The following is a 16,813-nucleotide window of genomic DNA, read 5'->3' on the forward strand; positions in this document are numbered from 1 at the left end:
GGGAATGTCTCCTTTTCTTAACAGTGTAAGTGAATGGTACATCTTCTCCACTTACACTGATCATTTGCAGAGAGGGTAAGGGAATGTCTCCTTTTCTTAACAGTGTAAGTGAATGGTACATCTTCTCTACTTACACTGATCATTTGCAGAGAGGGTAAGGGAATGTCTCCTTTTCTTAACAGTGTAAGTGAATGGTGCATCTTCTCTACTTACACTGATCATTTGCAGAGAGGGTAAGGGAATGTCTCCTTTTCTTAACTGCTGTGTTATCTTGGATTTGTTGCATTTAAAGTAGCTGGGAGGAGGGTGTACAATGTAGGTCTTCTGCCCTTTAGAAAAATGTTGATTTTAGGATTTAATTACATTTTAATGGTTTTGCTAAGTTGAGTAAAACACATTAGATTTGGTGGTTTGTATTGTAGTGCAAACATTTTCAGTGTAGGTTGTGTAGATGAACTTGTAGCTCCAGCACATATATATGTGTGTATGTGTATATATATATATATATATATATATATATATATATATATATATATATATATATATATATATATATATATATATATATAGGTTCAAAGGTAAGTACCAGCTGTCCTTGTGGACCATTTATTTTATGCCTATCCAGTTTCCATTTTTGTGCTAGAATTAACTATCCCAGTTGGTTAGAAACTGGCGTTATCCATCCCATGTTCGATAATTATATATAACCCTAATGAGAGTAGCTGGCATAATACCATAGATAATTTGAGGGGAACAATGCATGAGATAAAGCAATCAGGAGCTGCCGCTGTCCATTAGTAGTATAGAGGGCAGTCTCAGGACAAATTTTCTGTTTCCCATTTATAAATCAAAGTTGTGCTTGAATATGGAGAGAGATGAACTTTGTTTGCTGTGGATGGGTAGTCTGTTCCAGAGAAGTGGTATGCTCTGCAAGATATACCTATCCCTCCAAACCATTCTGTTGATGTTGCAGAAGAGGTTTAGATGCCTAGAATGAGTATTTCTGATGCCATTGGACTTGCTAATGTGCAATAAATCCATCAGTATTGTGTTGGAGGATGCCTTTTATGCCAGACACAAGTCTGTAGGATACCAACTATGGTGACTGGGCTTTGAGTCAGTCCATATAGGACATGTTGTTTGGACCTTGTATCCTATTAGTTAGGTATCTCTGTGGCTGTTCAGTTGTGGCATGTGTCTGGACAGATACATACAAAAGGGGGCATTGTATTAAATGATTGTCCTAATGAGAGCTGAGTAATGGGTGATAATGACATCCCTAGATTTAGACACAGTCCCTTTGTTTATAAGCTGTGCAATATAAAATGACTTTCTTATGACAGTGGACACATTGGTTAAAAGTGAGGTCACTGTACATATATGTTCCCAATTCTTGAACAACTGGGTCAACATTTAGAGGCATATTGTCAATGTGGTAGTTCCCTGAGGTAGATGACTTCCCAAAAGATACAGTAATAATTTTTTGGCATTTATTTTCAGTCCATGATTTTGGCACAAGTTAATTATTTGGGACAAACCTTCCTGCAGGATGACTAAATAATATGGGAATTCAATGACTGTTTCTAGCTTGCAGCCATCTGCAAACCTAGTCAGCAAGAGCCCTTTGCTATTGGCTTTTACATCAGGAAAGGAGATGCCAAAACAAGAGGGGTCCCAGTACAGAACCCTGGGAGACTCCACTAGTGACCGGTGTCTTTGTGCAGGTAACTTCTTCTATTTTGATTTCCTGCATCCTATCTGTGAGCCAGTTGACAATCCAGTGGGTGACATAGGGGTTTATTCCCAGTTTACTTAGCTTTTCTACTGTATCTGAGTGGAGAATTGCTTCTGATGCTTAATAACAGAAGAAGATAAAGGGGTTTGTAAAATGTTTATCTCAGCTAAAGCAGAACAAATACATGCATCTATAGCCTTTCTCCCTGGGCCTCCGCTGAAAATAGACTGTGTCCTAGTCAGACTTTTCCTGTCAACAAATGTTAAATAAATAACCAAAATATGTTATTTAGTTATTTATGTATTTATTGATTTATTTATCATCACTCTCCCTGGGTCAACAAGTGTTTGCCATTCAGTTGGTTTTATGAGCAAATGGACTTAAATAATGGCAGTTAGTGCAGGCAGTTAGTGCAGAAACCTAAAACTTTGACTTGCTGCTTCCTGTGCTGAAGGTACAGAGTTTGAATCTTTCCACCTTTGTTGGGCTGTTGTGTGACCTTGAGCAATTCACTTAACCAGGAAATACTTTGAGTTGATTGGGAATTTAGGCTAGGATAAAAAAAAAAAAAAAAAATTATACAATGAAACATTATTTATATTCAAAACATGATCTGTGGTTGGTTGTTCACATTTGCGTTTTCATTATAATACAATATTTCTTATGTAAACTAGTCTGGTTCCATAAATCTTCTGTGTATAAAACTGAAAAATAAAATGCTATGCTGACTGTATGTTCAATGAGTTAATGAAAAACAGACATTAAAAAAAACTTACAGTGGCCATCTAGAAGTCTGTACCCCAAAAGTCATGGTCATATACCCTCTCCTTTACTCATAAATCTAGGAAGCCTTGAAAATTATCAGATTTGTTTGCCATTATGATATAAATTAGAAGAGAATTCCACAATTTACTAGCTCTGCAATGAAATAATGTTTTAAGATTTGTTTCAAAAGCAGGTGAAACTGTAATAAAGTAGTGATTCCTACTGGAGCATTGATATTATATGACTCCGACCTCAGTCACTGACTTTACATTTATAGAGACAAGTCACACCTTACTATCCCACAAGATACTGAGTGAAGCAGCACCTGGGTACACCTGTCATAGTACCTTAAGTGTGTTGCCCTAGCTGTTTGCCTTGTTAAGGTATCCTGAATTCATTCTGATTTCCTAACGTGACATGGTGCATGCACACTGACACATAATAATCCACGTGTGGCCTTTTCACTGTTTTGTAGATGTGAAGCAGCACCATCTTGTCCCTACTTGTTGTGGTACATAATATATCCTTCATTACATGTGGTACATAATATAGCCTTCATTACATGTGGTACATAATATATCCTTCATTACATGTGGTACATAATATATCCTTCATTACATGTGGTACATAATATATCCTTCATTACAGAATAGCAATTACTTATCACCGGTTTACAATTATCATCAAATCTAAAATATTTGCCAACACCAAAGCTAAGACTCTACTTCTCACCTCCTCAGTGATAACGCAGGTGTTCTAGTTATAAGGATAACAGTGATTATGTTGGCCCAGGTGCATAACATTGCATTTTTTAAACATTAAAATGTATCTTCTTTATATCAGACCAGTTGTTGAGAGTATTCATAAACCTTTGAATGGCTAGTTGGTTGGACACTTTTACTCTAATTTAAGTGTCATCTGCAAACCTAATTAGCCATTTTTTGTTTCCATTGGAAATTGTGACATAACTATATATAAAAACAAAAGCTCAATCCCTGTGGCGTCCCCATATTTTAAACATTTTTCTTTCTGGGAAAAAAAAAACAAAAAAAATTTCATTCTCACCTTGACAATTTATTAAAGCCATTTGACCACCCAAATTATAATAAAACTATTGATATGTAGCTCTTGCATTGCTTTTAATAATTCTTTTTGGCAACTAGTTTTGAATGCTTTGGCCAAATCTAGGTAAATTATTTCTGCTGCCATATCCTGTTCTAATGTATCAGCTAAGTCCATATAGAAAGTAATCATGTTGGATAAACAAGGAAAGGCATGATGGTAAACATCCAGCTCAGGTATAATGGTATATCATAACAGTTCAATAATTATTTTCTCAAGACATTTTCCTTTGATACTTGTTAAACTTATAGGATGGAAATTATCCATACACTCGCTAATATTCCTTTTAGGTAGAGAAATTACTATTGTTCCCTCCATCACTTGTTAGGAATGAATCCCATTTTAAGGGAGAGCTAGGGAGAGCTGAAGGAAATACATCAAGCATGGAACCAAAGACTTAAGAAATTTTACTCAAAAATACCCATTTAAAGCATCTAGTCCAGCTACAGAAGTAGGTTTAATGGATTTGATAAATTTTAGTACCTTCTTCATGGTGGGTCTATATTAGAAGCACGAATGGTCGGAATGTCGACAACCTCTTGATCAGCATGCATGTGTCGAATGACCATTTCAGCGAACGGCCACATCATTGATTTCTTTCCAAAGGAAAGAAATTGGTTGTCCGTTGTGTTAAATCTGCCCTTTTCCCCACTGTAGTGCGATCTTGGAGTTAGTATATTTAGTTAGGGGGGTGTGGGGGCGAAGCCCCCCACTTTAAAGTGTGTGTTATATTGTGTTTTTCGTATCTGGCCTATCGATTTCTTTCCTTTGGAAAGAAATTGATGAAGTGGCCGTTTGCTGAAATGGTTGTTTGACACATACGTGTCAATCAAGAGATTGTCGACATTGACTGTTCATGTTAAGAATATAGACCCCCCCCCCAATAGTGACTTCTTGATAATTAGGCAGTTAACTACTATATCCATTTTCTCATGGGGAATATTACTAGCATCCCCCAAAATGCTCACTGAATACACTTAGAAACAAATGTTATGAGATTCTGTCACATTACCATTTAATAAATTATTAGATTAATTGTCCTTTCCAAATGTCCTTAAGTGTCTAAATAATGTTGTTGTCATATTTGTCGCACTGATTAGTGGAGAAACTCAAGTGAAGGATTTACTCAAGTAAAGTACCATGCATTAAAATTACACCCTCATATGCACATGTATATCTCAAATCAAAGCAATATTTAAGAAAGAAAAAAACATCTAAATCACTAACACTGCTTTAATATGCACATGTAAAGAGTTGGACACATCCACATTCATGCCTCAGTTAAAAAAGAAAATGTTACCAACTGCAGGAAACCTTCTACAGTGCTCAAAGAGTTATTATGTACACAAGTGGGCACATGTTTAGTACCTGTGTAAAGCACACCTCTCAATGTCTTTGCTCAGGAAAGACAAAAATGATGGGTGATAAAGACTCAAAATCAGGGATCATTTTTAAATCGTACTCTAATTCACTTAGAAAGTTAAAAGAACAGCATGTTTTTCATCATCATGCTTTTCCTACGTAAAACTCTTAATATCTGGTGTTGCTGACTGACTGAGTCCTCAGTGGTTTACAAAAAAATCTAAACTTTTATGAGCAACAAATTAAAAAAAATCAGGGATGTTCTGCAAAATTCTTGGCAATTGAGATAGGTTTAAAGTGTTTTAGGATGTTGTTTTGTAGTGAGAATTGGTGGAAGAATAAAGAACTTCTGATATACGATGTCATTATTTAAAACTAAAACTTTTTTTCAAAATAATGTTTTATATAATAATATATCCTGTTCATATGTGGGTAATGCAGGTTTATCTTTGGTTATTCTTTTCTGGTCATGAGGTAAAGCTCTGATGACCAAATTACACAAACTATGGATAAACTCTGGATTACCGCCAACTGAAAGGGATATATTTATTAAAAAAATTAAAGGGGTTAACATAAATAAATACCTACATTAGGACATTAAATGTGTATCATCCCAATCACATCTACCAATAAAAAACACCCAATATCAGAGCCAAATATAGTACAGTAAAACAAAAAGCTCCCTAAGAATTTGCGCATACATGTTAAAATGAGGACTGCAAAGCACCATCAGATCTTGTGAAACTGTTTGGTAGCGATACTAGTGATTGAAGCCCTCTGTTTAATTTACCAACTCAGGCACTATCGCATATCAGAAAAAAAAGAAGACTATGATTGCTGGAACTGAATTTATCAGGGAGCATAGGGTCCAGTTTAAAAAAAATGCCCACTTTTGGAAAAAGTACAGTGTGGATTCCTCAAAACACAGAAACACTTTTATCACAGGGGCTAGGCCATGCTGCAAGGGCCCTCATCCCAATTAAACAAGTTACAGGAATAGATACAGTAAAGTTAACTGTTGATAAAAAAGATTATGCAGTGTTTCTTTTAGGCACCAAACACAGACGTTCTACACAGATGATGTATTTCAAGAGCAAGACAGAAGTGAGGGGGGAAAGACTTGCACAAGGAAAAACTGTTTAAAGAAAAGGATGAAAATGAAATAAACAAACATTAGACTATCTGCAAAAAAGATGCATAAAGATGTGCTACAAAACAGAACAAAAAATAGATACCATGAAAATTCATAAAGAAGAAACTAGGTGTTGGGGAAGAAAAAGAGATCTAGCATGGCACGTTATTTTTGCAGGAAAAAGTGTGTACTAATCAATACAACCAATGCAGTTTAAGAGAATATGTACAGGCAAAGGCATTGAGACAAGATACATTTTACAAAGAAAGGAATGACAACACAAACGTGGAATGTATTGAAAGTCAAATAGTTTAATGAGGAAGTGTATCAGATTGAAACTGAAGTGACAGAGCCACTAAGAAATGAAAGGTTTATTTTAGATGCTCTGATATAGGCAATATTCCAATGTTGTTCTTCTTCTTCTTTCGGCTTTTCCCGGTTAGGGGTCGCCACAGCAGAACTCCGGTCCGCTTATGATTGTTTTTTTACAGTGCCGAGGTGCCAGCCCAATGCCCAACCTTCAACGAAGGCACGCCCATTCATGCATGTCTTTCGAACGCCAGTCGACCGCGGGGAGGGCATGCAGACTCCACACAGAAGGTGCTCCAGCCGAGAATCGAATGGGAGAACCTCTTGCTGTGAGGCAACAATGCTACCGCTGCACCACCGCGGCTTCTACGCAATATTCCAATGTGATTATTCAATACATCCTCAGAACATGATGGACAGACAGAGCAGGATACTTTTAGTAAAGAAGTACCACCAAGTAAAATTTTAGGACCTTCTCCAGGAGACTTCATTTAAAGTCTATTTAGGATTACACAACTGGGGAAAGAGCAGAAAAGAGTGAGTAAAGAAATTGCTCTCATCAGAGAATATAATGATCTAAAGGAAGACCTGCTTGAGTTAAAAGAAATAGGCAGGCATATTAAGATAGATGACAGCAGGAGACTAAGAAAGTAAACAAGAATAGAAGTGTCAGCATTGATAAAACAGATGAACAAAGTAAGGGGGATAATTAAGACTCGTACGATGCAATGGAAATAAATAGAATATACTACTGTGCAGAAAAGTTAATGACCAATAACATGTCCTGCAAAAATGCAGGGTATGAAAGAAAATAAGGGAACAAGTAAAATGCTTCCTTGAAAGAAATGAGTAAAGAGAAGTATAAACCAGTTAAGGCAAGAAGTAGCTCTTTTAGAAAAGGAACCAGGCATCAAAACTCTTAGAAAGATGTGATAAAAGAACACACAATGTCAAAACAGATTGGGTATATTAGTCTTCTGAGCTGCAGCATGCATAAATATGGAAAGTCTGGGTTGGATATCTGTCTATGTTGGATGTAGATTCTACCCACATTAAGATAAAGCTTACACTTGTATTGGTAGACTGTAAAAAATAAAATAAGACAAATGCAAGTAAAGAGACTTAGGTTCGTCATTTCTTCTTCAAGGTGACTTATTATTTCAGTGTGTGCATTTCCCTTGGTTACTCTGTATTGTCCATGCCATTCAGTTTATGAGCTGGGGCATTCATAAACATGATGTGCAGTGGCACAAGTGCCTGGTCCTCAGTGTAGATTGTATAATGGTCCAGACAGAACAATGATTCATAGATGAGAAGTATCTTTATGTCTGACTACATACAACCTTCCTCCATAACTACTTGTGAAGAGTTGTGTGGATGGAGCATGCACGTCATCAGTGAGTATGACATCATGCATTAAATATGCTGATGTCACAATGGTATAAACTAAGTAAACATGGACTTGGTAGTGCCCCTTGTAGCACCTGTAACTTATCTTTATACAAGGTCCATAGTCTCTTCCTACTGCCACACACCAAGTCTTTCCAAACAGGCTGCATTTATTCATTTTACAAAGGTGATATTCATTCCTATCCAGTGTAGTTGTGACAAAACAAGCTTCTAGTTTCTGCTATAGTTGAGATCCAAACACATAATATCCATACATCTGACAAGGCCTCTAAGACCTTCACTGCTCCGTTAAATAAAACAAATAAAATATTTGCATTTCCTGAGAAATTCTTCCCATAAGTCTATTAATGGGTATCTCATTTTTTTGCCAAGTCCTGAACAGTAACAAGTATCACAAGTTCAGTAACGTTGCATAGCGGCATACAGATCTTGGGGTGGGGGTGAGGGGCAGCTGTGGACCGTGGTTTGTGTGTGTACGTATGTAGTTATATCTATAGATATAGCTACACATGTACGAGTGAACTTTTAAAAAAGCAAATAAAAAAGATCTTTTAAGAGTGAATTATAAAATAATGAGAAAAATAAACAGTATTTTATGCAGGGATCAAATCTCCCTGAACCGCCACACCCCCTGCTAACTATATGGAGAGGTGGTGTTAATCTGTTAAATGAATTTTTAAGTCATGTTAATGGTATTAGTTCTTTTCTTAAATTTACTTCTGAATGCAGCCCTATCAGCATCAATTATTTAGATGTTACAGTTCTAAAGGAAGAGGGCAAATTAATTACTAAAATATATAAGATGAATGTACATAATTCATACTTAATTGCAGCACTATGCACCAAAAAAAAAAAAAAAGAAAGAAAATACTGTAAAAGGACAATTAATGAGAATGAATAGGTTAACGGAAAAGGATGATGATTTTTTGAAGAGGGTGCTAACTTATGCAACAAGTTCATAAATAGAGGTTATCCCAATAATTTAGTGTCAGATAAACTCATGGAAATGTGTAACATAATGAAATCTGACAATTTTGTAACTAAAAGACCCAAGAAGGCAGATTTCAGTACTTCTATGCAAATTAGTAACAGTGTGGCTGATAGAGCAATTAAAAGTATTATATCAAATAACTAGAAAAATTTTAAGAGTTGTCCAGAGATCAACTAAAGTAGTAGGTGATCACCCGTTTTTGTACAAAAGATGGGCAAAAGTTTCAAGAACTAATTCCAAGCCAAGTTAAAATTGTCAGATACTCAGAATGCTAAACCAGGTATGTTTAAATGCTTGTATTGCAGTTTGTGTGATTATTTATATATTGACACTGATGCAATATGTATTAATAATTACAACATCACAAACAATGGACATTATACATGCAAATCTAAATTTGTTGTATATTTAGTAGTCTGTGTATCTTGCAGGTCCTTCTATGTACCTTGCACCACAAGAGAACTGTATAAGAGAATATATTAGCATAAATATGCAGTACAAGTGGAGGATGAAAGAAATGCACTTGGGAAACATTATAAATTTAGTAAATGTAAAGTAGAGTTTAAATTTTTGTTTTTTAATGAAGTAAAAGGGTTTGACCAAATGTTCAATATGGAAGAGGAACTGGGATGGTATGAGTATCTATGGCAAGTAAGATTAAATGCTTGCTATCTACCTGGGTTAAACAACCTGAAAGATTTTGTTGCCTATTTGAGAGGAAGGGGTTAAAACATTAATTAGTTCTTACTAGTCATGTGACTTATTTTTTGTTATTTAAATAGAGTTTTTAGAATGCATTATTCAGTCTGAAGAGGTCTCATTGGTTTGGTTTTTATTCCCCAACTTTTATTTTTATCAGTTAATTCGGTTTTGACTGTTTGTTTAATTATATAAATCATCTCTGACAGTGAAAAATAGCAGATAAAGGGCAAATTCCCAGACCCTGTTGTACCATGACCTCACAAGCAGAGCAGCTGTCAGTCAGCAAAACGAAGACAAAAAGAAAAATAATGTTCACTATTTTGAGTGTTCAGTCTTACAAATTGCACCTGTACGTGTATGGATGTGGTGGATAACATTAAAATTAGGGATCTACTGCAGTGAGGAATGTTATTGATGGATAGAAAGTTAGGTCACTGTTGTCAAAGTACACTTGGGTGTTATGGTCATGTTTGTCCATGTGGTGGTAAAGGGGGGACACCATGAATATACCAGGTGATATTTCTATTTTTTTCTCATAACTTGCATTAGGCTTTGAATGATGATGTTGCTTAGCCATATTATACTGAGCAACTGATCACATTTATCGCATGATCAGTTAGTAATTTATTAGTTTTTTTTTGTAGTGACTGGTCTGTACTTGTATGACCATAAATTACAGTCTCTGGGGAAACCCTTACTCTGTACTGTTGTAGAGCTTTGTGAAACATGTACAGTATTTGCCATATACTTGTGCATGGCTACTCCATACCCGACCCGTTCCAGGTACACTTTTGAATAAGCAGCCATTTTCCTATATTAGGGGAATGTTTATGAAAGACATAGGACTGGGAGATGTAATTTCTATAACACCAGGCCAGTGCTTCCTTCGATATGACGGTGTAGGTGTGTGTGTGTGTGTGTGTGTGTGTGTGTGTGTGTGTGTGTTTGTGTATATGCATGATGTAGACAGGACAATATAAGAAGGATATTGGGTAGGACAATTTTGTTTTACAAAAACTTACATATTAAAGAAATAACTCATTACAGCTAAGAAGAATTCTATTGGTACTAACCAATGGATGGGAAATTGGGAATTCAGCCCAGGTCGGACCAAAGTATGGGAAACTGGAAATTCACCCTGGGTCTGACCACTGGATGTGAAGTTGGAAATTTACTCTGTCTCTGATAGAGGTAGACAGTAATGCCCAAACTAACATACCCCCAACACATAACCTCTAGAAACTTTCTAACTAACATATCCCTTCCTAATAAATCTATATGATACATAGTGACACAATTGGGTTGGGATGCATGGCTAGGCTTAAAAAGGCCCTGGTCATTGTCAGTCTAGTATGTACCTATGAATGCATGAACAGCAGATAGAAGGGAACACCACAGAAGCTTATTGTTTAGGATCTCTGCTTCATAGTTTCAGACTAAGGGTTCAGTCCTGGTCATCTGTCACTGTCTGCATGTAGTTTGCATATTCCCTCTGTGTCTGTATTGTTTTTCTGTGGGTACTAAAATCCCCCCATCCCACCATTCCAAAGCATGCTGGATGATTACCAAGTCTGAGGTCTCTGTGTATTCCATTTATTCTTGCCCTTGTGACCCAAGCTGGGGCTGAAAATGAGCCATGATGGCCAGTTCACATATCTGTTAAATGAATAACTTCAAATAAAAACAGATCAATATGTATTGGCTTAAGTGCTATAATTTAGAAAGTAACATCAATCATTGTTTCCACATTAATCTGACGTTTTATGTAGTTTGAATTCAGTTTATGGTTTAAAGAGCTCATCTATATGCTTTAACTCAAATAACGGTTCAAAGAAACAGGTGCAGATAGAGGAATATGCACAAGAAATATGCAAGGCATAAAAACTAAATTTCATTTGTGGCTCCTTGTCATTGCTGTGCACAGGTTGCTGAGGAAAGTACCACAGATTCTAGATGGCATTAGGTCCCTTTTGAATGCACAACTAAAGAAGAGCTCAGTGCAGACGGTCTGTCACTTAAGCTGCAGTAAAAGGCTAACATATACACAGAGGTGTTGAAAAGTATGTTTTTTCTCAGACAGACTGCATACTCATTTAAAATGTACAGGTTGTTTTCAAATGTTAGGTGCAGGTCATTGTGTTTATATGTAGCTACAACCAAATCAGGAAAAGAGAAACTGATATACAGTGCTGGTTTGCAATGCAAGCATCAGCAGGCAAGTACAATAAATAAGCTTCCTGCTAGCATACCATTATGAGCAGACATCTGAACCTGATAATATTCTTAACTAATATGTATGGTTGACATGTATCCCTGATGTGCAGTATATACTTCAATGTGCAAATATGGCTGCATGGGAGGAATCCTGATGGAGAAAAATGTGTGACATCACAAAGTACAGCACTATACAAGTAAGGATAACATAGTAAAGAAGCAACTAGTGTCTTGATCAAGCTGCAAATTAATCCGTTCAACTTTTATTTTTTATAATGTTTTGACAAGACAGTGTTATCAATAGTATTTCAAGATTGGTTGGAGTGGGGGCTTTTATCATTAATATCTTGTGGGACTACAGCTGGAGTAGTTCAGTAATTCCCCGCTGAGCTGAAAACATTGCCTTAACAACTCTTAAGCAGGTGCAGCTATATCTACTTTTATTCTCCTTTATTCGACCTTCTGTCTCAGCCTTGCCAAGACTGCTCTACAGTTCATCTAATTGTTTATACAGGGTGCCTTCCTTTTGTAGGAGGAATTTCAAGCTGTGAATGTTCAGATTTCATTACAAAGATTTATATTTGTCTTGTGACATTTTAAATGTTTAGGGTATGAATGATTTTGTTTTCCTGTTTTCTGTTTGGTTTTCTGACTGATACCCTTTATAATAAGCCTTGCTTCAGGGTATTTCCTGTGCATTTCTTGTACTTTTCTTATTTATTTTCTCTGCTGCAATCCTCCGATGTCCCATTACCTCTCTTATGTGAAGTCACAATGCAGTAACTGAGAAAGACCATTTTAAGGAAAGCAAGCTTCCCTGCTTTGTGATGCAGTCGCCTGTACAGTACACGTAATCTAATCAGGATAAAACATTTATCCCTTATCATTAGGTTTTGCTGCCTAGTTGGAGAAGGTCGTTGGAAGTATAAATGCTAAATTAAGCCTGAACTTACTTTATTGAATAGGTGATAAATACACTGAACCATGGTAACAATAACTATATATATATATATATATATATATATATATATATATATATATATATATATATATATATCCCATCAGTAAGTGTTATTATGTATGAAGAAATATAATGAAAAACAATTATGTTTTTTGTCTGTTATTCAACAGACAAAAAACATAATTGTTTTTCATTATATTTCTTCATACATAATAACACTTACTGATGGGATATCTATATATATATATATATATATATATATATATATATATATATATATATATATATATATAGTTATTGTTACCATGGTTCAGTGTATTTATCACCTATTCAATATATATATTTGTTTCAGGTAAAGTATTCTGCATTTTGTGGTTCTTTTTCTCTTGTATGGGTTCCTTATGACCTACGTTATTAAGATATTATTAAGATATTCAGAGCATAGGTTGGATGCTTCTTTTGCATTATGATGTGGAAATGATAGTAGCATGATGTGCCCCACCAAAGCTCTGATCCTTCTGTTTAATAGGCTGTTAGGTACAGTCTGCTATATTTCCTCTATATCTATGTGAGAGAAACAGTATCAGTACAATAAAGCATTTCCATGGCAACTTAGAGCAATAAATACAAAATCTATACTGTTATGTTGCATGAATGTAAGCAACCCCATTGCACGTTTCTACTGAGAATTGCATGTAATTCCTGGCTGCAGATTTGCTTAACTATTTATATTATAAACTGCTATATCTATATATGTCTATAGATATAGATATTTATTTATTTATTTTATTTATTTTACATTTGTTAACCGGGTAGAGTCCAGCTGGGCAAGTAGCCAGTTTTCAATGGAAACCCAGGGAGAAAAGCTCCATAACAATAGTACAAAAAAGATTACAAAAATTTTAAAAAGATTTACAAACAATATACAAAAAAGTTTGACAGTTGCCAACAATCAGAATTTACAAAAATGGAGTATAAAACAGAAAAACATTACATTTCCTAAGCCTTACTAGAGACAGTAATATGAAACTCATTAGATATATAAAAAATATTGTGGTATTTTCATTTGGTAGAAGCAAGACAAGGAGAAGATAGTAGAAAAGAAAACATTTGATTGATGGCATGATAAACCAGACAGGAATATTACAGGAGTATAGCCATTGCTGAGTAAGGCATTCCTTTAGGAGTTGTTTGAAGTTATGACAATCTGTGTTTTTTAATATATTCTGGGGTAATAGGTTCCACCGTTTGGCTACTTTGAAGGGGAAGAGAGAGTCACCAAAGTAATTATGAGACTTAGTTACCTTAGGTATGAGATTATCAGATGATCTAAGGGTACAGGGGTTGGTATTTAGTTGCAATAGGTTGTAGAGTGCAGGTCAGTTTTCAGGTTTGTGGATAATGGAGTTGGCAGTGGTGAGCCGATTGAGCAATAACAGATTGGGAAATTCAAGACAGTGTAGTTTTTGAAGAGCAAGACAGTGATAGGTCTTGTTGGGTATATTAGCAGCAAATGTTGCTATTTTCTTATAGCAGGAGTCAAGTAGATGTAAATCTGACTTGCACAGGTTAGTGAAAAGGTGAGAACAGTAGAGAAGAGTAGACAGGAGGAGGGATCTGGTCTAGTCTAGTCTGCCATTTTGAGTGAGGTAAGGGTTGGCCCTATATAGGAGCACCACATTTGATGTGAACTTTCTTAATTGTGAGTGATATGTGTTTATTAAATATTAGGTTGTCTGTTGTGACACCAAGCAGTTTTGGTTGGTTAACTGGTTCTATTATAGTGCAATTAGTGGAGTAGATGGAGACAGGAGGTGGTTTTGCTTTGGATTTCCTGTTGGAGAAGATCATTAATTTTGTTTTGTTTGGGTTTAGAATGAGTTGAAGTTCATTTAGGTAATTTTCAATATCTAGAAATGACTTTTGCAGTTTATCTTATTGAATGCTAGAAGTGGATTTAGTGGCAGTGTTTAGACTATTTGTGAATATAATAAAAAGGAGAGGGCCAAGGATGGAACCCTAAGGAATCCCAGTGGAAACTGGGAGGAGGGTGGAGAGTTTAATATCCCATTTAGTTCCCTGTTGTCAATTAGTAAGGTAGCTAAAGAACCAGATGAGAGCTGTAGAGTTGAGGTTGAAGGCGGCTAGAGTGTTGAATAGTAGTTGGTGGGATAACGTATCAAAAGCTTTGGACATGTCAAGGAATATAGTAGAGATTAGTTGTCCATTGTTTTTGAGGAGGTTGATTTAGTGAAACTTATGAGGGCTGTGGAGATACCGTGGTTTGGATGGAAGAGGTGCTGTGAACTAGATATGAGGTTATTTGTAGTGAGGTAGTCTAGCAACTACTTATGGCTACATTTCTCTAAGATTTTGGCTAGGGGTGAGAGAATGGCAATGGGCCAATAATTAGAGAGATCTTTAGATGGGCTTCCCTTGTGGAAGGTGATGATATGGGATATTTTCCATAGTATGGGGACATATTGTTCTGCAATGGATCGCTTGATTAGGATAGATATGGGATAGGCGATGGAGCTTGCAGCAGTTTTTAAGAAGTCATTAGGGAGCTGGATAGCTGCTAGACAGAAAGGCTTTCATTTTGATAGAGTTTTTTGATACAAGAGGTTTGCATGAGTTTAAAAGAGAAGTAGTTGGGTTTAGAGTTAGTGGAGGTAGGCAATGTAAGGGGTTGGTTAGATTTGTTGTTTAAATGTGAGGTGATAGTTGCGATGAAATGAGAGTTTAATTGGGATGCTAAACATTCAGTACTATTTGTTGTAGATGGTGCAGGGGTAGAGGTTCTGCCAGGGTTGATTGTGGTTATTTGTGTGTTTTTGCTGACAAGCTAAAAATAAGATTTTTTGTCAAATTTATTTGCTTCTTAATTAGCTTTCTTAGTTTGTAAGAAGTGAGGTTTTCTGAAGTTTTGGAGGTTTGATAAGCAGTCCAGGCTCCATCTCTTTCTTTAATAAGAGATTTAGCATCTTTGGTTATCCAAGGTAGGTTTTTGGCTTTGGAATTAATTTTTCTTGTCGGAGTGAGGTTATTAAGGATGTTGAAGAATGTATCATTAAAATATTGTACAGCTTGGTCTAGGTGGAGTGATTTTAGAGGTGACCACTTCCAGTTTTGAAGTAGGGAATTTAAGATGGTAGGGGAAAAATTTATGTTGTTGTCTATGTGTTTGAAAATGACATTACAATGGGAATGAATGTGTTTCATTAGAAGAAACGTAGGGGAGTGATCACTGAGATAATCGGGGAGGAACCCAACCTGGTGGGCAAAATTGGGCTTATTGGTTAGAATCCAGTCTAGAAGAGATTATTTCTTAGTGTGTTTATCGATTCTAGTAGGGAATTTTATAGTTTTGGTGAAATTGAATAGATTAATAAAATTGAAGGGGTTATCAGATGAGCAGAATAGCCAGTCCAAGTTGAAATCCGCCAAGCACTATAGTTTCTTGATTGAAATTAGAGGATGCCCAAGACAGCAGACTTTCAATGGCAGGTAGATTATTTCCTGGTGGTAGGTAAGAGGCAATAATTGTGATGGTTTTGTATAAATTTACTTCAAATTGGGTGATCAGAATTTCTGCTTCTGATAGATCTGGGGGAGTACAGATTAATTTTTCAATTTTGAGGAAATTTTTAAACATGATGGCAATGTCTCCACTATGTTTGTTCAGCCCATCTTGCCTAATAACATTATAATCACTAGTAAGCATTTCCTCATCTCTAATGTGGGGTTTTAGCAGTGTCTCTGTAATAATTACTATAGCAGGAGTTTAGGTAGCTAGGGCTGCATAAAAATTCATTAGTTTTTTGTGATACTTATAAGGTTAAAATTAGTTATCAGTAAGTTTGATTTGGATTTTTTTAGGGGAAGGTGGAGGGTAGTATTAGCAGATATGGTGGGTGTTATTGGGTGGGGTGGGAGTAGCTGTGTAGGTCCTGGGTTAGGATGTATGTCAGCTTGAAGTTTAATTTCTGTTAGTGAATGTAGAAGAACAGAGGGTTTGAACTTGGATATTAGTTGATAAAAGACATCTCGATAGGAAGGAGGGTTGGGGTTACTTATGCAAAAATTCAAATTAAACTGATCGGTATAGTA

This window comes from Protopterus annectens, chromosome 14.part0 (assembly GCF_019279795.1).
Source record: "Protopterus annectens isolate FY-2018-M chromosome 14.part0, PAN1.0, whole genome shotgun sequence".
In the NCBI taxonomy this organism is placed as follows: domain Eukaryota; kingdom Metazoa; phylum Chordata; order Ceratodontiformes; family Protopteridae; genus Protopterus; species Protopterus annectens.